Genomic DNA, 25,600 nt, shown 5'->3' with positions numbered 1-25,600 from the left:
CCTGTGTAGCCCTGGAACATTGTAAAAAAAAACCTTACTTTACTCATCCTTTCTCTTCCTCTTTCATTCCACAACTTCAATAGCCACAAAGAAGCAGATGGATTTCTGGGTAGAACACTGGGTAATAACTTTCTCAGAAACCCAGGAACCTTGTTCAAGAGCAGGTCTGTGACTTGAATGCCAGAAATTTGGAGACCAAAAAACAAAGATAAATAATCCAATTTCCTCCTTCAAATTAAAGCTTTGTGTGAATGCATGTGCACCAGAAAATACTGACTTAATCAGAAGCATTCAATTAAGATTAGGAAAATAAAGTAGAGCATCAGAACTGAGGCAAGCACAGTAATCAAGTGGTTATTTCTAAAAAATCCAACCTCATGACAATGCTCAATAATGAAGATATGTGGATAAAAGCAATTCCAGAAAGAACGATAATTGCACCATATGACAGTAATGCAAATTTCTCTCTCTTACTATTTCACTTTATCTTTGGCTGTGAGTGCAGAATTTTCCAGATAGAAAAAATTTGAGAAAGATTTTGCTTTGATTACTTCTAAAGATAGACTTCCTAATAAATTTCTATATGAATATTTGAGTCACAGAATAAAAAAGTAGGGCCAGCTACATTCTGTTAAAATTACATTAATATATATAAACTCCACTGGTTTTCAGCAATGGCTTCAAGAGTAAGAGAACTTTGAGAGGGTTCATTGCAACTAGTTTCTTTAGAGAAAGTTTCATGGATAAAGGAAGTAAAAAAAGAGTCTGTATGACTGAATTGTCATTATTCCATAGAAATAACACTTTTTTGTGCACAAAGAGTTTTAAAAGAGTTCAGAGTTTAGACTATATATAAGGTCTACTGGAAAGTTCTGTCCGTTTTTGGAATAAAACAAAATACAAATTTTTCTTACCGTCAATAAACTTTATTAAATAATATAATTGCCATTATTATTAATCATTTCTTACCAGTGTGAGGGCAATTCGTATATCCCATTTTTGAAAAATGTTTTATCTTTTGATGCGAAAAATTGAACCAGTGCTTGTTTGATATCTTCTTCATTTTTGAATTTTTTGCCCTTCAAAAAATTTTGTAAGGACAAAAACAAGTGATAGTTGGAGGGTGCTAAGTCCGAGGTATATGATGGATGCAACAGACATGCCTCTGTAGCATTTCTTCCTTGTTGAAATTTGTAAAAATTACAGTGGCGTAAATAAACTTTATCAGTAGCCATGGGTACACTATCACTTCACACATAAGACTAACGTGAATCAACTTTGTTTTAGTTAATTTTCTATGTCAGTATGTATACATTAAGTGATAAAAATAGAGAGGCACACATGCGTCAAATAAACACGTGCTTACGTGTCGAAACTTGTTGTGATAGAAACGGACAGAACTTTCCGGTAGACCTTATATATAATCAGAGAAAGTTTATCTGATAGAAACCCTTGCTCATCTCTAGGTATGAAACAATGTTAAAGACAGATTGCATCATTAGTTATCAAGAAAATGCAAACTGAAGCCTCACTGTGATCCCCTGACACACACATGAGAATGGATAAAGTTAAAAATAAATGACCATATAACTGGCCAAGAAGTGGAGGAACCAGAACTCCTATGCACTGTGGCTCATAAGAATGTAGAACTGTACAAGCCCATTGGAAAACCATTTGGCGATATCTTACAAAGTTAAACATAGACCTGCCATATGGCCTAGGCATTCCGCTCTTAGGTATTTACTGAAGAGAAACCGAAACATATGTTCACACAAAGACATGTGCATGAATGTTCACAGCAGCTTTATTCATAATAGCCAAAACTAGGAGCAGCCCAAATATCTATCAACCAGTGGATGGATAGACAAATTACAGTATATCCATACAATTGGAATGCTACTCAGCCACAAAAAAACAACAACAAATGATTGATCTATGCAACATGGGTGAATCTCAAAATTATACTCTGTGAAAGGAGTTATAGAAAAAAAAAGAATACATACTATATGTTCCTAGTTAAATAAACTTTTAGAAAATGCAAATCACTAATCTATAGTGACAGAAGCAGATCAAAAGGTTGCCTGGGGAAGGAAGGAAGGATGGGAGGGGACTGAATCCCATTACAAGTGGGCACTAGAAAACTTTTGAGGGTGATAGAAATAACTGTTTTCTAAATGTGCTGATGGTTTCACAGGTGTATACATATGTCAAATCTAAAGTATACACTTTAAATGTGTGCAGTTTATTGTTCTTCAATTACACATCAAGTATAAAGACAAAAGAAGAAAATCGGAATGTGAACTGTCCAGTGGCTAGCAGATAGTAGGTGCTCCAAAAATGTTGACTATATGTATTCTCATGGGAAAGTCTGCTTCCCTACACTGGAGCTGTTGTTCTCTGTGTTATATGTGTTCTAATATGTATATATAGCTGTGTTCTATATGTGTTATAATTCAAAAGAATTTGGATGATATATGCTCTACATTGTCTTCATACTCCAGTTTCTCTCTGATTTCTGTATTCACTGTGTCATCATCTCTCTGTGACTGCCTCTTCCTCTGTCCTGTATTTCTATTCCTTACATATGTACTGTGAAATTATGCTAACAACAACTTTATTTCCTGCTGAGGAATTCCCATTTGTTAGTTCCTATATTGGGAAGAGAGAAAAGGCATGTTATTCACCCTTAGCTAGAGATTATCCTCATAGCCAGAATGAGCAGTTGATGAAGGCACAGCCCAACCTGGGTGTAATGCCCAGAGTGTCAAGGCCAGGCAGGTCCACATTGGATTTGGATAGACAGTAGAGAAACTACAGAGCCAGAAAGCATTAGGTCATTTCATTTAATAAAATCTCAGAATGGCAGACAAACACATAGGCAGGGGAAACTACCTCTCAGGCAAACAAACAGCAAAATGGATGCCATGGTAGAGGGCAAGCAATCCACACAAATGCAATTCTCCACCTCTATTGAGCGCAAGCACCCGTAGCCTTCCTTATATAGGCCATATGCATGTGGTGCTGCTATGCACCCATGCACCAGTCAGGCGAAGTGCTTGCAGCTGGTAACCCCGCAAGCAAGCCTAACACAGCTTCCCCAAACTGGGCCACTGAAAATATGGCTTAGGAGGCCTAGGGAGGCTAACCCTTTTCCTCAGGCTATAAAGAGAGAGCTGCTTTTCCTTTTCTTCCTGACTTAGAAGAGTGAGAATGTAAGCATGAGCTGTGGGCAGATACCTGGCTCTACCAAGGGGAAGCCTGCCTAAAATGAAGCCAATGCAAAGGAGAGATGGAGTGATCTTTCAAGGATCCCTTGGTCGAGATGTGCATGTATTTGGACCTATTACAATACTTTCAGTTTTGTGACCAATTTCACTTTTTTTTCTTTTTAAAAAAATAATTTTTAATACTTTATTTATTCATTTTAGAGGAAAGAGAGAGGAAGAGAGATAGAGTGAAAGAGAGAGAGAGAGAGAGAGAGAGAGAGAAGGCAGGGAGGAGCAGGAAGCATCAACTCCGATATGTGCCTTGAGCGGGCAAGCCTGGATTTTGATCTGACAACCTTAGCATTCCAGGTCGACACTTTATCCACTGCACCACAGGTCAGGCCAATTTTATTTTTCATTCAGCCAATTTTATCTGGGTGTTTTGTTACTTGCCATCTTGTCTCTCCCCAAATACATGGTGACATTTATGGGAAAGCATTATTTGGTGGTATATTCTCGAAAGATGGATGAGAATGTTTAAGAGTATTTGAAACGACTATTTGACTTCTATAATTATTAATATTGATGTATGAATAAGCAGTTTGACAAGCCAAAGGATGCTCATAAATGTGGTCCCCTCTACTAATTATATTTGAATTTAATCTCAGATAAGATGAACAGAAGAAGTAAAATAACTTTATAGTTGTATGACCTTTGCCAAGTTTCTTGACTTAAGTCTTAGTTTCTTCATTTTAAAAGAAGGCTAATAATAGTTAGTATCTGTTTCTTGGATTTTTAAACAGTTCATTAAATGATACACTTTTTTTTTCCCTTAGTGCAACACTTGCTACTTAGTTGTTGTATTATTACTAAGTAAGATGCTATTAATCTTCATCTATATTACAAAGCCAAAATGCTTCTCCCTTTTCCTCCTTAATACAAATCCTGGGCATTTTTTAAGTCCTACCACCTCCTTCAGGAGAATTTTTCTTGATTATTTTAATACATAATATAGTGACTATTCTCTTCTCTGAATTTCCAAGCTATTATAGCTACTTTTCTACATACTGTATTTTTCTGATGCCCCTTTATATTGTGTCATAATTTTTTCCCCCTCATTTTTCCGAAGCTGGAAACGGGAGGCAGTCAGACAGACTCCCGCATGCGCCCGACCGGGATCCACCCGGCACTCCCACCAGGGGGCAATGCTCTGCCCCTCCGGGGCGTCGCTCTGCTGCATCCAGAGCCACCCTAGCGCCTGAGGCAGAGGCCACAGAGCTATCCCAGTGCCCGGGCCATCTTTGCCCCAGTGGAGCCTTGGCTGCGGGAGGGGAAGAGAGAGACAGAGAAGAAAGAATGGGGAGGGGTGGAGAAGCAGATGGGCGCTTCTCCTGTGTGCCCTGGCCGGGAATCGAACCTGGGACTCCTGCACGCCAGGCCGACACTCTACCGCTGAGCCAACTGGCCAGGGCCTATTGTGTCATAATTTTAATTTCTAGGAGTGGGCTAGAGCCAACTCACACTAGTTCTGAGAGCCAATTGTTCAAGTTTTAAGAATTTTGCGAAGTGGTTGTTAAATACAGCCATTATTAAAAATTAAATTGCATAAAATTATAATTAAAAGCAAAAGTAATAAACACTCAAAACATAACACTTTCTAGTTATCTGCATTGTATTTTACTATCATTTATGTTCTTGAGGTTATTTATGTGTATTTTCTGTGTCAGGATGAAATACTATAAAATGGGAGGCTTCCTACTCCACATGCAGTGACATCATGTTGGTAGCCTGCAATTAGTAATGGTGAAAGAATTTACACCACAGAAATCTGCAAATATAAACCAGGGTTTTCCCTCCAATCCCAAGCCACAGAGCTAGTTATACATTTACTGATGTGCAAGTAAATGTCTTACTGTTCACAAATGTGAACAGCTCTAATGAGTTCATGAGCTCTTTGACAATAGGGATGCTTTTGTCCTTTATGTTGTTCAAGATAGCATCACCCACTCAATAAGTTCTGAACATTTTGCTATTTGCTAGAAGCCTAGAAAGAAACAATCATTTCACAAAGACACCTTTGCTATGGTGATCTGATGCATTTAAAAATAGTCCCTCACAAAAATCTTGCGTTGTTTGAGTTATAAACAAGGGGGGAAATGCCAAACATACAGGTAAGTAAAAATATTATACTGTGACAATCACAGTGAATGCATATTAACACATCCCTCTCCTGTAACAAAAAGCCAAGATCAGTCAAATTCATGTCATAAGGAGTGGTAAAAAAATCAGTAATGTTTCATTTGAGAAAGGAGATAATGTAGGTGCACATAGGGCAATAAAAATGACTCCAGAAAAAAAAAGACAAGATAGCGCTGGAGTAGGCAGAAATACCAACACCCACCTCTCAGAACCAAAGTGGATTACAAACTAATTTTAAAAACTATCATCTGGAAAAACCAACTTTGGACTAAACTAAGAGGACTCTTCAACCAAGGAACACTGAAGAAGCCACACCGAGACTGGTAGGAAAAGTGGAAATATGGCGAGGGCTGCCCAGCTCCCTGGAGAAATGGCAGCTCGGAGATACTCGTGTGGCAGGAAGTGAGTTTAGCAGAGAGGAGAGGGTCCTGAGTCCAAGGAACAAAGCCCCAGCCTGCAGCCCCAGAGCCTAGAAGAGGCATATGGACAGTATTTAGCTGGAAACAAGTCAGGATACTGTTTGTGAGAAAAAGTCTGATTTCTCAGTCCCAGGATTCTTCTTAAAGAAACTGCACAGAACACCCTCTCACAACCACTCACCAGGGGCTTCAGGGGACAGGAAGAGAGAAGAGGACCAGAGTAGTAGGAAGAGAGTGTAATCTAGGAGGCACAGGGAGAATCATTTTGGGAGACAGCCACCCTAACCCCTGGAATGAGTCACTCCCCAAATCTGAAGTGAATATTTCCCCCTGAAACAGCAATACCAGCAAAGGGAAGCAGGACACCAGCCAGACAAGCTCTCCCGCGGCACTCAGAGCAGAGTCACTTAGAAGAAGTGAGCTTTCGGGACTACAGTAGTGTGTGTTAGGGTCTGAGCTGCAGTGCCTGCACCCCACATGGCTGAGGGCTCGCCGGAGGGCGGGAGGCAGTGGGATGCAGAGGTGCAGTTCTGTCGGCAGGGGCAAAAGCCGGCTGGCTGCCACTGGGCTCAGGGGTGAGTTCAGTCTTGCCCAGCTGGGGAGAAAGGGGCATGCAAAAGTGGTCAAGCCCAGCTGCGGGCAGCCTGTAATCCAGCCTGCGGGAGAAGAATGGGAACCCTGGAAGGGGTGGAGACTAGCCCTTGAGCAAGGGTGTAGGAGCACAGCCTTGCCCCACCTGCAAAACCAAGGCTTGTGGCCAGACTTGGGAGCTGGCTCCTCCCAAGGGGGTGGAGCCAAAATCCCAAAACAGGCAGAGTCCCACTACTGAGCGTGGGCATGCAGTCCCACCTGGTCTGTGGAGCCAAGGCTAGCAGCTGTTCCACGAGTGGGCTCCTCCTGCAAGGGCAGGGTGAAAGCCCAGAAACAGGCAGAGACCTTCAGCTGAGCAAAGGTGCTTGCCACTGCCCTCAGGGCTAAGCATAACGCCATCTACAGGGGCAGGGTAAAGGCCAAGGCCACCAAGGCTTGTTCACCTGAGCACATGATCAGAGCCATTCCTGTGAAGGAGAGGTGGAAACCACAGAAACAGCCCCAGTGGGCAGGCACCGGCAATGCCCAAACCCAAAAGCCCTAGGCAGCAACAGAAGAGGGGGTGGCGGGCATGCAGACAGACCATACCTAAGGAACAGAGGCCATACCCAGTGGACTACAGTGGCCAAAACCTTCCTTTACACAGAGAAAATGTAAAGGCAGAGAAGTGCAACACAAATGAACCAAGAGAAATCCCCATAAAAGGACCTGAATGAATTAGATATAACCAAATTACCAGATGCAGAGTTTAAAATAACAATTGTTAGGATGCTCAAAGACATTAGAACAACAATAGATGGTCATTACGAACACCTAAATAAAGAAATAGCAAATATAAAAAAGGATATTGAAATAATAAAAAAGAATCAGTCAGAAATGACAAATACAATATCTGAAATAAAGAATACAATGGAAGGAATTGAAAACAGGATGGATGAAGTGGAGAATCGAATCAGTGAGTTAGAGGACATGATAAATAAAAGCACGGAAGCATAGCAGAAAAAAGGAAAGAGACTCAAAAAGTCTAAGGAAACTCTAAGTAAGCTCTGTGACAACATGAAGAGAAATAACATCTGCATCATAGAGGTTCCTGAAGAAGAAGAGAAAGAACAAGGGATAGAGACTTTGTTCAAGCATATCATAGCTGAAAACTTCCCTCAATTAAGGCAGGAAAACATCTCACATGTTCAAGAAGCACAGAGATCTCCATTAAAGAGAAACCCAAAGAAATCAACACCAAGACACATCATAATTAAAATACCAAAGCTAAGTGATAAAGAGAAAATATTAAAAGCTGTTAGAAAAAAGACTATCACCTACAAAGGAACCCCCATAAGGATGACTTCCAACTTTTCAACAGAAACACTTGAGGCCAGAAGGGAATGGCAAGAAATATTCAAAGTAATGCAGAACAAGAGCCTACAACCAAGACTACATTATCCAGCAAGGTTATCATTTAAAATTGAAGGAGAAATAAAAAGCTTACAGACAAAAAAACCCTCAAGGAGTTTACTACAACCAAACCAAGGCTGCAAGAAATGCTAAAGGGCCTGTTGTAAACAGATCAAAGGAGAAAAAGAATATAGCAAAAGAGGAATACAGTTTTAAAGAATAAAATGGCAATAAACAATTACATATCAATAATAACCTTAAATGTAAATGGATTAAATGATCTGATCAAAAGACATAGGGTAGGCCCTGGCCAGTTGGCTCAGTGGTAGAGCATTGGCCTGGCATGCAGAAGTCCCAGGTTCAATTCCCGGCCAGGGCACATAGGAGAAGCGCCCATTTGCTTCTCCACCCCCACCCCCTCCTTCCTCTCTGTCTCTCTCTTCCCCTCCCGCAGCGAGGCTCCATTGGAGCAAAGATGGCCTGGGCGCTGGGGATGGCTCCTTGGCCTCTGCCCCAGGTGCTAGAGTGGCTCTGGTCGTGGCAGAGTGATGCCCCGGAGGGGCAGAGCATCGCCCCCTGGTGGGCAGAGCATCGCCCCTGGTGGGCGTGCCGGGTGGATTCCAGTTGGGCGCATGCGGGAGTCTGTCTGACTGTCTCTCCCCATTTCCAGCTTCAGAAAAATACAAAAAAAAAAACAAAAACAAAAAAACAAAACAAAAGGAAGGAGAAAAACCACATGATGATTTCAATAAATGCAGAAAAAGCAATTGATAAAATCCAGCACCCATTCATGATCAAAACTCTCAGGGAAGTGGGAATACAAGGAACATACCTCAACACGATAAAGGCCATTTATGACAAACCCACAGCCAACATCATACTCAATGTGCAAAAATTAAAAGCAATCCCCTGAAAATCAGGAACAAGGCAGGGGTACCCCCTTTCACCACTCTTATTCAACATAGTTCTGGAAGTCCTAGCCACAGCAATCAGACAAGAAAAAGAAATAAAAAGCATTGAACTTGGAAAAGAAGAAGTAAAACTATCGTTAATTGCAGATGATATAATATTGTATATAGAAAACCCTAAAGTCACAGTCAAAAAACTACTAGACCTGATAAAGGAATTCATCAAGGTGGCAGAATATAAAATTAATACTCAGATATCAGAGGCATTTTTATACACTAACAATGAACCGTCAGAAAGAGAAATCAGGGAATCAATCCCCTTTACCATTGCAACCAAAAAAATAAAGTACCTAGGAATAAATTTAACCAGGGAGATTAAAAACTTGTACTCGGAAAATTCTAAAACATTGATAAAAGAAATCAGGGAAGATATAAACAAATGGAGGCATATACCATGCTCATTGTTAGGAAGAATAAACATAACTAAAATGTCTATATTACCCAAAGCAATTTATAAGTTCAATGCAATACCGATTAAAATACCAATGACTTACTTCAAAGATATAGAACACATATTCCAAAAATTTATATGAAACCAAAAGAAAACACGAATAGCCTCAGCAATCTTGAAAAGGAAGAATAAAGCGGGAGGTATCACACTTCCGTATATCAAGTTATACTACAAGGCCATTGTACTCAAAACAGCCTGGATCTGGCATAAGAACAGGCATATAGATCAATGGAACAGAACTGAGAACCCAGAAATAAACCCACACTTTTATGGACAACTGATATTTGACAAAGGAGGTAAGAGCATATTGGAGTAAAGATAGCCTCTTTAACAAATGGTGTTGGGAAAATTGGACAGCTACCTGCAAAATAATGAAACTAGACCACCAACTTACACCACTCACAAAAATAAACTCAAAATGGATAAAAGACTTGAATGTAAGCCGTGAAACCATAAGCATCTTAGAAGAAAACATAGGCAGTAAGCTCTCTGACATCTCTCGCTGCAATGTTTTTGCTGATTTGTCTCCACAGGCAAGTGAAATAAAAGACAGGATCAACAAATGGGACTTTATCAAACTAAAAAGCTTCTGCACAGCTAAAGACAATAAGACAGAATAAAAAGACAAACTACACAGTGAGAGAATATGTTTGACAATGCATCTGATAAGGGGTTAATAACCAAAATTTATAAAGAACTTGTAAAACTTAATACCAGGAAGACAAACAATCCAATCCAAAAATAGACAAAAGAAATGAATAGACACTTCTCCAAAGAGGACATACAGATGGCCAATAGGCATATGAAAAAATGCTCAACATCACTAATCATTAGAGAAATGCAAATTAAAACTACAATGAGATATCACCTCACACCAATCAGAATGGCACTCATTAACAAAACAACAAAGAATAAGTGCTGGGGAGGATGTGGAGAAAAGGGAACCCTCCTGCATTGCTGGTGGGAATGCAGACTGGTGCAGCCACTGTGGAGAACAGTATGGAGATTCCTCAAGAAATTAAAAATCAAACTGCCTTTTGACCCAGCTATACCACTGTTAGGAATATACCCCAAGAACACCATAGCACTGTATGAAAAGGAGAAATGCACTCCATGTTTATGGCAGCATTGTTCACAATAGCAAAGATCTGGAAACAGCCCAAGTGTCCATCAGAGGACAAGTGTATTAAAAAGCTCTGGTACATATATACTATGGAGTACTACTCAGCCGTAAGAAATGATGACATCGGATCTTTTACAACAACATGGATGGACCTTGATAACATTATACTGAGCGAAATAAGTAAATCAGAAAAAAATAAAAACTATATGATTCCATACATAGGTGGGATGTAAAAATGAGACTCAGAGACATGGACAACAGCGTTGGGGTTACAGGGTGGGGGGAGGAGAGGGAGGGGGTTGGGAGAGGGGAGGGGCACAAAGAAAACCAGTTAGATGGTGACAGAAGACAATTTTATCAATGTCACCCCATTAAAATTAATCAAAAAAAAAAAAAAAGAATTTGTCTCATGGCTAATTCAGGGAGTTAGAAGAATAGTATAAGGATGCTAATTCTGCTTCTCAGGCCACATCCTGCAAAAGGGGCCCCAAGAAAATTGGTGATTTGGCTCCTCTGATTTTGCGAATTGGATTTAAAAAAAATAGGTCAGGAATGCCCTGAAATGGAACTAAGAATACATGGGCATAAATTTAAAGGACTTTTAGATACTGGAGCTGATGTATCTGTTATTGCTAAGCTACATTGGCCTTCTCCCTGGCCCACTCATGCAGCAGCCACAGAATTGCAATGTAGGGCAGAGTAAATCCCCTCAACAAAGTTCTAGTTTTCTACATTGGGAAGATTAAGAAGGTCATTCTGGATTTTTGAAGCCTTATGTGCTCCCTGGATGGCCAGTTAATTGGTGGGGTAGAGATGTTTTGAAAAATATGGGAGCATTGCTTGTTAGTTCTAATGGTTTAGTCAGTACTCAGATGCTTGATTGTGGATTTTTGCCCACCAAGGGACTAGGGAAAGAACAGCGAGGAATTCTCACCCCCATAAAAATGGCACCCAATACCAGAAGGTGTGGATTAGGATATCAAAATTTAGCATAGGGGCCTTGGTAGCTCCTACTACCTCAATAATGCATTTTGCGACCCAATTACTTGTAAATCAGATAATCCTGTATGGGTAGACCAATGGCCTCTTTCTCAGGAGAAACTTAGGGCAGCTGCTCAATTGGTACATGAGCAGCTACAGCTTGGGCACATTGAACCATCTAATAGCCCATGGAATACACTTCCATATTTTGATCTTGTTGCCTCCTGGATTATCAAGGGGCATAAGCGACCCTTACAGTGTATAGGTTTTGAGCCTCAAAATTGTTACTTTTTTCAAAGGATCAACAACAATGGCTCTGGAAAACTTCCACTAAATGGCAAATCGCTTTTGCAAATCAATGGACAACTTTATACTGAAACTGTCAACTTAAAATCAGCTCAAAGTCTAGAATTATATGCCATTATCATGGCTTTTCAGCATTTGCCATATTCTTCCTTTAATCTATATACAGACAGCAAATATTTACTTATGTTGTTTCCACTATAAAGACTGCTGTCTTAGGGACAAATGCTGATGAACTATTTCAGCAGTTCCTCCTTCTTCAAAGACTTGTCTGTCAACATAGAGCTCCATGTTTTATAGGACATACTCGAGCTAACTCCCTGCTCCCTGGAGCTTTAGCACAAGGGAATGCCCTTGTTGATCAAGCTACCCAAAAGTAAATTATTTAGAGCAACCATGACAGATTGACCAATTCAGTCTCATACTATTCATCACCAGAACGCTGCGGCCCTGTGTAAACAGTTTCAACTTTCATGGGAAGCAGCATGGCAGATTGGGAAATCCTGTCCAAGGGGTCCTATACTACAAACTGTCCCTTCATTTGGAGTCAACCCTCAAGGACCCCTACCAGGACAACTTTGGCAAATGGATGTTACTCATATACCTTCATTTGGCAAACAGTCCTATGTCCACGTTACAGTGGATACCTATTCTGGATTTATAGTGACCTCTGTCAGAACAGGAGAGGCTGCTAAGTATGTTATAGCTCATGGTCTGTATGCATTTTTCTGTTATTGGATTTCCTAAACTGGTTAAACTGATAATGCTCCTGCATATGTAGCAAAAGCATTTACTGTATTTTGTCAAACCTTTTGAACTATGAGTATTTCTTACAATCTTTAAAGTCAAGGTGTTATTAAAGTGTACCCAGCAAATATTTTAAGGTCAATTTAAAAAAATTAAAAGGGGGGTTATATCCTGGAACTCCTACAGGTCTACTATATCATGCTTTTTACTTAAAAAATTTTAAATTTCTTTTGAATGTTGGTGAACAGGAAATGCCAAATCTTTTTCTCCTGTAAACTTCTACCTTCTTTTATTTGATCCAGCTAGTAACACTGTTTTGTCTTTTTCCAAATAGCTCCAGATATACGGAAAACGTTTATATAGGCATATGGGGATCTTCAAACTCCTCAGTGAGATCTTCTGAGCATGGCTTTTAAGATACCAAGAGGCGGAAAAAGCCCAATAGAGATCAGGTGAACTACCAGCTTTTAGGATACACCCTTAAAGGCTCCAACGCCCCAAAGGGGTCTCATAGGATGCCATCTGAGTCCTGCTTCAATAGTGGAAGGGAAGGTCATTGAGCTAAAGCCTGCCAGACTTACATGCCTTTGCTGTCAGGAAAAAGGGACACTAGAAGGTAGGCTTCCCCCTCGCTCCTCTAAGGGAGGGTTCAGTCTCTTCCAGCCCTGCTCCAACCACCTATGACCTAACCTTGTCCAGAATGCTGGGGTTTGCCACTGAACGCTGAAGGTGCCCAGGGCCGTCGGCCCCATTTATGACACTGTGGATGAGCCTAGGGTATTTCTTTCAAGAAGCAGATAAACTGATCTCATTTGCACAAGGGCCATTTAACTATGTCTTGCCTGATTAGTCAGGCTTTTTATTCTTTCCTCGAAGATCTCTGTTGTGGGTGTTGATAGTACTATTTTCTGCTGCTTTGTTTAATATATAGTGTGTCCTTTATTCCTCCTACCTCAATGCCCCACTCATATTTCAGACTAGGACCTACTCCTAATTTAGTGCTCTCTTTCCCCCTTTTGCCAACTTCTATTATGAATCTACCTTTGCCACCCAGCTTAGTGTATCCCAAGGTTCTCTTTACCACGCCACAGTCACAAAGCTCCAGGGAAAAGCAACCTGGTCTCATCTCTCCAGGCAGAGGAGAACAGAAGCTCCATCTCCACACATGCTGCAGATGGCTTTTCCAGTCTACCTGAATCATTACCAGCTAGAAGAAGCGGTCATTGGGACTTGGACGTGAGCGACAAAGTATAGAATGGTGACAACAATTCCAGTGCCATGCGGACTTTTCCTGGATGTGGACTTTTCCTGGACTCCTGCTCCTGTGACAGCTCCTAACAGACTGAACTGGGGTTGGGTTGCATTTGCAGGGATTTGGTATGGTGATGGTGCCAACTTGGACTTGGTGAACATGCTAAGGACACTACTCTTTTATGGATTCTTGCTGTATTTGCCAAGAGTTTGCTTAAAGGCTTTAATCACTGTAAAAAAAAATAGAAGACTGGATAAAGAAGATGTGGCACATATACACCATGGTATACTATTCAGCTATAAGAAATGATGACATCAGATCATTTACAATAAAATGGTGGGATCTTGATTAAATTATATGGAGTGAAATAAGTAAATCAGAAAAAAACAAGAACTGCAGGATTCCATACATTGGTGAGACATAAAAATAAGACTAAGAGACATGGACAAGAGTGTGGTGGTTATGGGGGAGGGGGAGGGAAGGAGGGAGGGGGGAAGGGGCACAAAGAAAACTAGATTGAAGGTGACGGAGGACAATCTGACTTTGGGTGATGGGTATGCAATATAATTGAATGAAAAAATAACCTGGACATGTTTTCTTTGAATATATGTACCCGATTTATTGATGTCACCCCATTAAAATTAATTAAAATTTACTTATATAAAAAATGACTCCAAATTGTTAAAAGCCTATCAAAAAAGAAAAATACAAAAGATCTTCTGTAATTCAAAGGACAATAGGACCACAATCAATGTTTAGATGTTACAGAGAGGCATATTTTGCTATCACGAGAAAGAACTGTCCTACAGAGGTGACTCAAGATGGGTGGAATGAGAAGTAGGGAATTCTTGCTCCGGCGTTACTCAAACATGTGGGTTTGTCAAAGGGCTTGGCACATAGTACTGACTCAAAGCTTTTGCAAGAATAAATGATTTAGAAGGTTAACAATTGTTCTCAACTGGAGTCACTACTGCCTTCTAGGCTATATTTGTAAGATTACTGAGACACTTAGTAGAGGAGAAATGCAAGGCAAGAGATGTCCCCACACAAATAATTCTACTACCCAAAATGAAAACTATGCTCCCATTGAGACATAATCATTGAGATAATAATCATGCAACAAGTATTTGTTGAGTGACTAAGTTTCAAACACCGTGTTAAATTCTAGATGAAGTTTCTTCTTGCAATAGGCTCAAGACTAATGGAGGGAGATAAGGAAGTAATCAATTTCAAGAATGACACATGGCTAGTCTAACAATTTCAATGGGTGCTGAAGGGGCAGAGTGTCCTTTCATTATTGGAGTATGGAGGAGTATGGAGGAGGGTGGAGAAGGCCTCTCAAAGGTGATGGCACCTTTATGTTCAGTTCTGTAGAACATGCACAGGAGTTCATGAGTTGGAGGAAGGAATTCCAGGTAGAGACTATAGCCTGTATAAAGGAATAGAAGTGTGAAAGAACATGGTACTAGAAGTCTGAGAAAGCAATCTATTAAATTTTTTATATTTGGTCACCTAGTATAATTTTAAAATACTTCACAGACACAGAGGATGTTCTAAGAACCTAGGCACAGTTTGAGTAAAGGGTTAGTATGGGTACTATTGAAAAAAGAGCCCAGGGGGTTTGGGAAATGACCCTTACAACCTTGAGAAACTGAAACTTCCAATGTGCAAGAGAGGAGAGTTGTTATTAGGATACTATGAGTAAAGAGATAAACCCTCATCTTATTGTATTATGCTTCTTTCCTCCCCATTCGCTTTGCTCTAGCAACGTGGGCTTTCATTCTACTGCTTGATCCCATGGCTAAGGGTATTTGCACATGGTCCTTCCTCTGCCTGCAATATTTCTTTCCAGATAGTCACACAGTTGATTCTTCTTCAACCTTGAGACCTCATCTCAGTATCACTTCCTAAAACAGGCTTTCCCAGTCCATCCAATCTAAAATAACATTACATGTAATTTTCTTATTCCTGTATTTGATTATTGTCTTCCCCACTAGAATGTAAATTCCATGAGTTCAGAACCTCTTCCATCTCATTACTTGTATACTGCAGTTCTGGCACCCAAGAGGCTATTTATTCACACCTGGGCATCCCATCCTAACAGGGATAAGGAGAAAATAGATTAGAGGAGCCTCTAAGACACATAAAGAAGGAACTGGTGTGCATTCTTTCAGTAACCTGGCATGAAACTAGAACTAACTTGGAAACCATGTCTTTTGAAACAAAATTGTAGAAGCTAGGATATTTAGCCCAGTGAAAAACACTTTTGTTTCAAACTTCTGAAAGGCATCATGTGGGAGGACTGGAATTACTTTGACTCAAACCCCAAAGGTAAAAACAGTAAGGTAGATGACACACAAGAAAGACAAATTTCAGCTCTACATGAGCAAGGGCAGTAATAGACAAAGCAACAGTCAAAGTTTAAAAGGAACCTTTAGAAGGTTCAGGGTTCCATCAGTGAAGTTGTTTAAGCAGAAGCTGACCAACAGACTTAAAAAGTTCAAGCCTCAAGCAGGAGAGCAGAACAAATAACTAACATCTATATGTCACTAACTGCTGCCGGAAGCACTGTGCGAGGTACACGACAAATATTAACTCATTTAATCCTTACAACAGCCTGAGCAGACAGGTACAATTGTCATCGTTTTATAGTGCAACAGACTGAGACACAAAAGCTAGAAAACTTGACCAAGTTCTGCCTGCTAGTAAATGAAAGAATCAGCTTTTTAAAAAAATGATCTTTAATGCCTGTTTTAAAATTTCACAGTAATTCATTTTATGCCTCAACTAGGAGTGAACTGATATCCTATTTTTATCATTCCCAGGGGAAAACATTACAGAATGTTCAAGTGTAACTGCCTCACACCATGAAGGTTAAGACTGTCAGTGGTACATGACAGTACTTACACAGAACAGAAGTCCAGAAAACCAGTATTGAATGAGGGACAGTCCCTGTCGTAGCTCATATTTATTTTTATTGCCTATATTGTAGACCCACAAGGGAAGGGCTTTTGTTTGCTGACTGCCATATACTCAGGTGTTCAATAAATGTGTATTAAAAATAGAAAAGAAGGGAAAAAGAAAGAAAGTCAGTGTAAAGCCAGAAGCCACGGCCAGGGCCACCACTACAGCAGCCTGACCCATGCAGGTTTTCATTGGATTCGAACAGTTGGTAAAGAAACAATGGAGCCAAAAACTGGTGGGCCTTAGTCTTTAATTCTAGCTTGCACCCAGCGGGCAAGCAAAAAACACACACTGGGCTCCAAAACCCACTCACATTCAATGCTCACAAAGCTACTGACTTATCCGAGTTTCCTAGAATCAAGGGTTTCTAGCTCACCAGACTTATTCACCTCTGTTCCCCATCTCCTTCCTTTTCCCTGCACAAACTGGCTTCTCACTCCATACTCCGTCATCTTGGCTGCTTCTCCTGGCCTCCTCCATGTGGCCCTTCTGCTCTCCTCTCTGCTCTGCTCCTCTAAAAATAATCTCAGGAACCAAGAGCAAGCTCCCGTTCTGCCCCTATTTTATAGTGTAGAAATCCAAACCTTTAATCCAATATACAAAATAGGGAAGTCTCTAATACAAAGTCACTTCTCTGAGGCATGATTGGATTGTACCACCCCACATCAAGACGGGTGGGAAAGGCTTAATCCCAAAACCAAGCCCCAGGCTACAAGGATTCTGCCTGCCTTTAGCCCACCCCAACACACATTAATATCACCTGGGCGACGGCCTCTACGTGGGCAGCACCATCTTTAACAAAGTAAGCATAATATACTTTATCCGCCCAATAGTCAGTATATTCATGGATCTCCCACCATGGGTTCTGTACATTAGGGTCTCTGTGGTCTTGTTCATATGAATTTAGCAAGGCAAAGAAACCATTAGGAGTCCATATCCTAGACAAACAAAACTTGTAGACCTTGTAGTTTCAAAGGAAACTGTCACAAACGGTTTGATTTATACATTAAAAATTTTTTAAAAGCATATTTCAAGCAAGGTAACTGAAACATGGATAGAATTTAGAGTATATTTCTGGGTTGCTGTCAAAATCCCATTCTGATTAAATGTAATAAAACAGAGTCAATATTAAAATGTTAATAAAATAATGTTTTTCCCCTAGTCACGACCATTTAATAAAGGTGTTTTGATATTATTTATAAAATAAATTCTATTACTTAGTACCCAAGGGAGCTATTTTGGCTGTGGGAGGTAATCATATTCTAATTTAATGACAGAGGAAGAAAAACCATGCATGATTAAAATAACTATATCCAGTTTCAAGAAGACTACAGACATGTTTGTGAGGGGCTATGGACATGCCAGTGCTTGTTAAAGTGTTAAAATTAATATGTTTGATTTTTTTTATTTACTATATATTCATTTTGCCTTCTTTCAGATCCTATAAGCCCACGCTATTTTTCTCATGAATATTTAATTTTTTTCCCCTAGGAAGTCAACTCTGCAACCCACCCCTCCAGAAAAAGAACTGTACACAAGGTACCAAAAAGCTGCAAAATTAATATCGATATTTTAGGAGGAAAGGTCAGGCTTTCCTTTCATCCTTCCTTTGGGGAGGGGAGGGAGGAGAATGTAGAAGTTTCTGGCTTGCAAGTACAGTAGGTCATTTAGTTTTTACTATAGGGTAAAGGTTTTCTGAGGAACTTCTTTTCTTTTTCAATAAGAGACAGAATTTACATATCACCCTACATTGATTTTGGCTCTTTCTCCATTCCAGGAATCCTGAGAGTAACATACCTCTAGGCAAAGGAGGGAGATAGACACTGAAATATTTGTAAATGTCTTTGATTATGTTACTTTACAATGTTTAATGCTTCTATGGATTCCCTAAATAAATGTTATCAGCTTGTTTCATGATGTCATGCTCCCCCAGCCTGTATGTGATCAAGGGTATATAACCAGCCTCTCAGATGTATTTGGCGCAAATGATTTGGGTCTGCAATGTCCCGTGTTAGCCATATGTGGCTGGCATATTTAAGAAATCTCCTCTTTTTAATAAAACCCTTCAAAACTCATCTGGACTTGGTGTCTCTACATAAACCTGCAGAATTGAGGTATGGGTACTTTACAACAAAGGCTGAACAAAAAGATGACCTGAGCATGAGACAAGAGCAAATGCAGAAGGACAGATGGCTAAGAAAAGCAGAATATATCAGAGTCACCCTCCAAGGAAGGGAGAAAAACAATTAGAACACAGGAGTGAGCATATTCATTGTGGAAGCATTTAAAGCTCTAATAACTTATCCAAATGGACAAATGGGTTCTATTTGAGGCAAAGGGAAAGTTTATGAATACCTTTATAATATTTGCATTAGAAAGCCTTTGTCAGCATGAATAGATTGTATCCTTTGTGTGATTAAGCCATTCCTTGGTCAGTGGTTAGAAATTTTAAATGTCTTCCCTGGAGCAAATTTCCTGGTTGGCAGTTGAGTCACCAATAAGGTGATTCAGAGGCAGGCAGAAATCCTGTAGAGTAGGAATAATGAACTACTTACTAAGCATTAAGCCCAAGAGTACACTTGGCCTCTGAATAGAGCTGAGTGGAAAACTATTAACATAACTAGATTTTGAAGCTTCGTGAAGACAACTGAGGAGGGCCTAAGCAGTAAACCCTCTCCTCACCCACATCATCATTATCTTTACTCACAGAGTTTAAGAGACCTTACTAGGTCTATGTTTATAGAGGAAATGCAATAACAAGCACTCTCTCCCCTTTTTAAAGAATTTCTCCAATAAAGGGGATTTGATAATTGTATCCTTAAGTGTTGATTAATTTCACTTTTTTCTATGATAGCCTTTTCATTTTTCCCTAACAGGCCAAATAAAGTAGCTGTTAAGAGCTGCTGTTTTGGATTCAAATGCACTTAGATTCTAATTTATGCTCTTTCACAAATTCTCTTCATAACCTAAGACTTGTTTAGTTGTATCAACTTTTTGTCTAAAGTTGTAATTATTAAATAAGATTATATAATGCTTAGTACATAGCAAGCATTTGATAAAATTTAGCTATAAACTGATAATAAAATATTCACATATAAATTTATAAATCAGAGAAAATATTACTTGAATAACAAGTCCTCATTTGCACTGAAAATAAACCCACCACATCAAAAACTGCAGGAAAACCCTTTTGCCTCTGGTTCCAATCCTGCCCTGAAGAAAAACTAGAAAAATGGGCCATGGACCTATTTTTATGTTACTAAATTAATTAATTTTGTTCCTCTTTCCTGCTCCGCTATGTCAAACTTTTACCATTAAAAAATCTCCATGTAGAATAGTGTTGGACAGATAAAATAATGCTCATTTTGTTAAAAATGGTGCTGCCCATGTGGAAGCCCGTCGCCCAGGTGATTGCTTGAGATGGGTGTGATTATGTTAATATGTGTTGGGGGAGGGCTTTCACTCCAAAAGGTTTTAAAAGGAAGAGAGATCCCGTTTGTAAAGCCAGTATACATGGCCACCATCACAGCCGCCTGGCCCATGCAGGTTCCCATTGGATTCGAACAGTCAGTAATAACGGAGCCAAAACCTGGTGGGCCATTATCTTTAATCCTAGGTTTCACCCGGCGGGCAAGTAAAAACACAGACTGGGTTCCAAAACCCACTCATTCAGTGCTCACAAAGCTACTGACTTTATTCAAGTTTCCTAGAATCAAAGGTTTCTAGCTCACCAGACTTATTCACCTCTGTTCCCCATCTCCTTCCTTCTCCCTGCACAAACTCTGCACAAACTGGCTTCTCTCTCCTGGCCTCCTCCACATGGCCTTTATTTGCTCTCCTCTCTAATGCTAATCTCAGGAACTGAGAGAGCAAGCTCCTGGTCTGCCTCACTTGCAGAAATCAAAACCTTTAATGCAATATACAAAATAGGGAAATCTCTGATACAAAGTCCACCCCACATCAAAAAGGGTGGGAAGGCTTAGTCCTAAAACCAAGCCCCAGGCTACAAGGATCCTGCCTGCCCACAGCCTGCCCTCAACACACATTAATATAATTACTCCTATTCCAAGCATAAGGGCAACTAATATCATCACCTGGGAGACAGGCTTCCACGTGGGCAGTGCCATCTTTAACAAAGTGAACATAATATATTTTATCTGCCCTACAACGTTGTTCCGGGGGAAGAGTGATAGTGTTCTAGGAGGAGGGCAGAGAGCAGGGAGGAGAGCAGAGTAAGGCCATGTGGAGGAGAGGAGAACCAGCCAAGATGGAGGAGTGCTGAAGGAGAAGCCAGTTTGTGCAGAGTTTGTGCAGAGAGAAGGAGATGGGGAACAGAGGTTGTTGGGCAGATAAAATGTATTATGCTCACTTTGTTAAAGAGGCCGTTGCCCAGGTGATATTAATGTGTGTTGGGGTGGGCTAAAGGCAGGCAGAATCCTTGTAGCCTGGGGCTTGGTTTTGGGATTAAGCCTTTCCTACCCTTTTTGGTGTAAGGTGGTACAATCCTATCATGCCTCAGAGAAGTGACTTTGTATTAAGAGACTTCCCTATTATGTATATTGGATTAAGGGTTTGGATTTCTACACTATAAAATGGGAACGGAGCGGGAGTTTGGCTCTTGGTTCCTGAGGTTAGCATGAGAGAGCGGAGAGAGTAGAGCCAGCAGCTAAAGGAGGCCACGTGGAGGAGGCCAGGAGAAGCAGCCAAGATGGCGGAGTGCTGAGTGAGATGCCAGTTTGTGTAGAGTTTGTATCTGGGATAAGGAAGAAGATGGGGAACTGAGGAGAAGAAGGCTGGTGAGCTAGAAACCTTTGATTCTAGGAAACCCGGATAAGTCAGTGGCTTTGTGAGCACTGAGTGTGACTGAGTTTTGGAGCCCAGTGTGTATTTTTACTTGCCCGCCGGGTGCAAGCTAGATTAAAGGCTATGGCCCACCAGTTTTTGGCTCCATGGTTTCTTTACCGACTGTCCGAATCCAATGCGAACCTCCATAGGCCAGAAGGCTGCTGTGATGGTGGCCCTGGCCCTGCCTCCTGGCTTTACAGAGGTGAATAAGGCTTGTGAGGTAGATACCTTTGATTCTAGGAAACTTGGATAAGTCAGTGGCTTTGGGAGCCCTGAATGGAAAGGGAAGTATTTTCCCACTGTGTGTATTTCTTGCCCACTGGGTGCAAGCTAGGATTAAAGCTAATGGCCCACCAGTTTTTGGTTCTGTTATTTCATTACCATCTCTCTGAATCAAATGTGAACCTGCATGGGCCAGGCGGCTGTGATGGTGGCCGTGGCTACTGGCATTACACATACCCTTTGAAAAGATATAATGAATCCCTGGTGGTTTGTGAGACTGAATGTATTTTGTGACTTTTTCTCAGGAACTGAATTCAAGACACATGTAGAATGTTAAAAAAAAAAAAGCAATGTTGTTGGGTTTTTTTTCTTTTTACATCAAGGAGGTGTCATTTGGAATCTTGGATGAATCATCTGTCATGGTTGAATGGCAACATAATGGTCTTCTGTTAGTAAAGAGAGAGACATAAATGATATGTTTCAAGGTAATAACAGAAGATTGCTTAACAGGTATGTGAAAATGGCACTAATGCTTACAGATACAAACGCAATGTGACAGCAATCTGTTAGGACATGATGTGCTTGTGGTATGCACATATGTAATGGATATATTTTAATTCTCTGTGAATGTTTTGTGTCTGCATGTTTATGTGAGATTTATAAACACGGTATAATAATAGCTTCTGAGTATTTTAGTTTAGAGGTAACATGAGTTTAATATGCATTATCTCATTTATTCCATATAAAAACTCTGTGAGCAAGGTATCCATGGAAAAGGAAACTGAACCTGAGAGATCAAGGGGCATGTGTGAGGTTACATTGGTAAATAATGATGAATAGATTTGCTTTATCCAACTCTGTGATGTTTTTCTACTATATAACAATCTGTTTCTACCATTTAAAAATCTGTTCTCCATACAAACACATTTGGAATACATAAATTTATAACTGCACTGTCATCTTTTCTCAAGAATTAATATAAAGCATTTCCTTCTTTTTATTCTTAAAAAGATTTATCTGAGGTTTTGTGATGACCAAATTGCTTTGTTCTTCTGCAAGAATATTAGCCCTTTGAGTAGTCAGTTTTTTTCATGCTCGCTGACCACAGGGAGTGAGTTTTTTTCAGAAAATCAAATTAGTTTGAGTTACAGTTTTATTAACTTAAAATACTGTTTGTTTGATACCTATTTATGAAAACAAGAAGAACATACATTTGCCTTTTTTTTTAATGTTGCCGTAAACTTTTTTAAATAAAAATTTTTGTTATCTGGATAGTCAGGAGGCATGAGGATGTACATGAACATTCATACTACTCAAAGGGTTAGAGGAATGCGAGACACAGCAATTTTCCATACTCTATTTTTAGATTTACAGCATAATACTATTCAGGCAATGCACGTTTAATGCTGAAGAAATGAAGGCATTTGGTGGTGGACAGAAATGATGAAACCATTGTATGGCTATATTAAGACATACTGGCACTTTGCATTTGACACAAAAGAACCCACAAATTGATTTTTTCCTTTGTTTTCAAGATACTTATATTCTCTTATAATTTTGTTTTTGTTACAATTAAATTTGATAAACATGTATTAGTGTCTGTTATGTGAAAGATATTGGGCTACACTTTGGGAACTTTATAAAGAGGGCTAATGTTAAGAGGTTTATAGTATATTAGGAGATACTGATGCATAAATTATATAATAGTAAGCCAAATGAAACAAGATTATTTACATTGTTCTATTGCAGCCTCTACAAAATTAAAACCACTATATTACAATTTACAGAAGACTTATGATGCAGTTAGTCAATTTTTTCCACAGATGAAATTTTAATAGTGTACTATATTTGGACACATTAAGACAACATAATTTCAAGGTTGGTGTAAAGAGAAAAGTTTATTTAATACCAAAGTCATGCTTAGTATGTCATTTCTGTTGTGTTTCCATTCTTATGAAATATGAGTCAATATTTTTCAAAATTTTCATTATTTTGGTTAATTTAAAAATAATTAAAATATTTATGTCCTTACTTTACCTTTTGCATGCTTTATCCATCTTGCTATCTATCATTCTACCATCTATGTATTATTTTGGCTATTATCTTGAGAATATAATGTAATTATGAGTTAGTCTCTATGGTCTGGTTTTGATGGTTATAATAACATAAAAAATAATGAAAATTTAACATTAATTTTTTCTGTAAAAATTATATGATTACATTTGTAAAAAGAAAATTAGCTTATGTATAAATAGGCATGTCTTTATTGGGATTCTTAAAATCTATAGTTAATTTCTCATGATGTTTGCTATCTATCATGTAGTCTTATCTCCATTCAGCAAACATTTAAGTCTCAGGCACTGAATACACAATACTGAGCATGAATGAATTTCAGTCCTTGAGGAATTCTTTGGCTGTCTCTGAAGGCTGACATGTGAATAAGTGCACAGTGGTATTATGACAGCTATAATGGCGGTATTGTACAATCTTGGGGTACTGTACAGAGAAAGAGTCAACTATGCAGGTGTGATAAGAAAGGGCATTCTGAAGAATGGTGCAGACACTCCACAGAAAAAAATAAAATAGGTAAATTGAAATTGAATCTTAAAGACTGATTCCAATGGCAGAAATATGGGGAAGAATATTTTAGACACAAAAACAAGCATATACAATGAATGATATAGCTATTGTGGCATGTGAGAAAAAAACCCTGAAAATTACATTTGATTTCTTTCAATCAACTTTCTACGTATTTGTGGATAAAGAAAATTTTTATTCCATTAGATTTAAAAAAATTACCTGACTTCATTTGGAATCTCCAAAGACATGATTTATGAAAAACATAATTAAAAAGGATTTTTATGACCCATAATACTGAGAATAACTCCTACTTGATCATTTTATCAGAAGTGGGGATGAGTGAAGAATAGAATGAACTGTTCTTCCATGTTACAAATACAATCACGGTAATGTATCACTTCTAAAACTTTCCCATTTCTCGATGGTCTGCTTTTAAAACATAAAATCTGATTATCAGTTCAGTAATAAAAAAATTATTTAAGCATTTAAATAGTTGTGTCTAAAGCCAAAATATTTTATTTTTATTTTTGTTGGCTATGTTGCACCTCTTTTTGAAAGGCAACGGAGCCAAATTTAAATCTAGACTTTGCCAAGCCCTGTTAACCTTAAGTTGTTAAAAGACTTCGAGCCTCAATTTCTCTGTACACTTTGAAGGAATGATGCATAGCTAGAGACTTATTTTCAGCATAAAATGAGGGTTTCCTTGCAATGCATTAAGTAGTTGGTATATGATTAATATATATATATCAATTTTTTTGAGAAATCATTATTGTGTAAAACTCATTCATATTTACTTAATTATAGTTACTTAAGTATATTTACTTAAATATTTATATATATGTAAAAGTAAATCAGCTCTAGAATGTTATGTAGCCATTAAATTTCACATAGTGAGCCTTCAAAATACTATATTTGAATCACAATTTAGAGAGGTGACTAGTGACAAAATTAATCTATGATAGTTTTTTTCAAAAATTGGAAAATTTTGCCCCTTTACTTGTATTCAGGATAGTTTTTGTGCATCTAAAACATTTCAGTAGATTCATTCTATAACTTATAGCTTGTATGAATAGCTATTATAAATTTGGCTTTTAAAAATATAACAGATTCTGACAACTCATGTAACTATATTCAATGATCATATAATTTTAGTTGCAAAAAACTTATGTGTCATATATCAATCACATTAAAGACTATATAAAATACTTTACAAGATGTCAGGAAACTTATGGGGCCATTATTTCTACTTGCTATTTTCACTAAATTTCATGGAGGATTTTGGCAGTCATGAAAATGTTCTGGTCAGATCTCCAGCTATGAGGAGGATAAATGATTAACATATCCAACTCCTATGCCT

Source organism: Saccopteryx leptura, chromosome 2 (genome assembly GCF_036850995.1).
Source record: "Saccopteryx leptura isolate mSacLep1 chromosome 2, mSacLep1_pri_phased_curated, whole genome shotgun sequence".
NCBI lineage: Eukaryota > Metazoa > Chordata > Mammalia > Chiroptera > Emballonuridae > Saccopteryx > Saccopteryx leptura.
The sequence above is the reverse complement of the archived record's forward strand: the minus strand, read 5'-3'. Positions refer to the sequence as shown.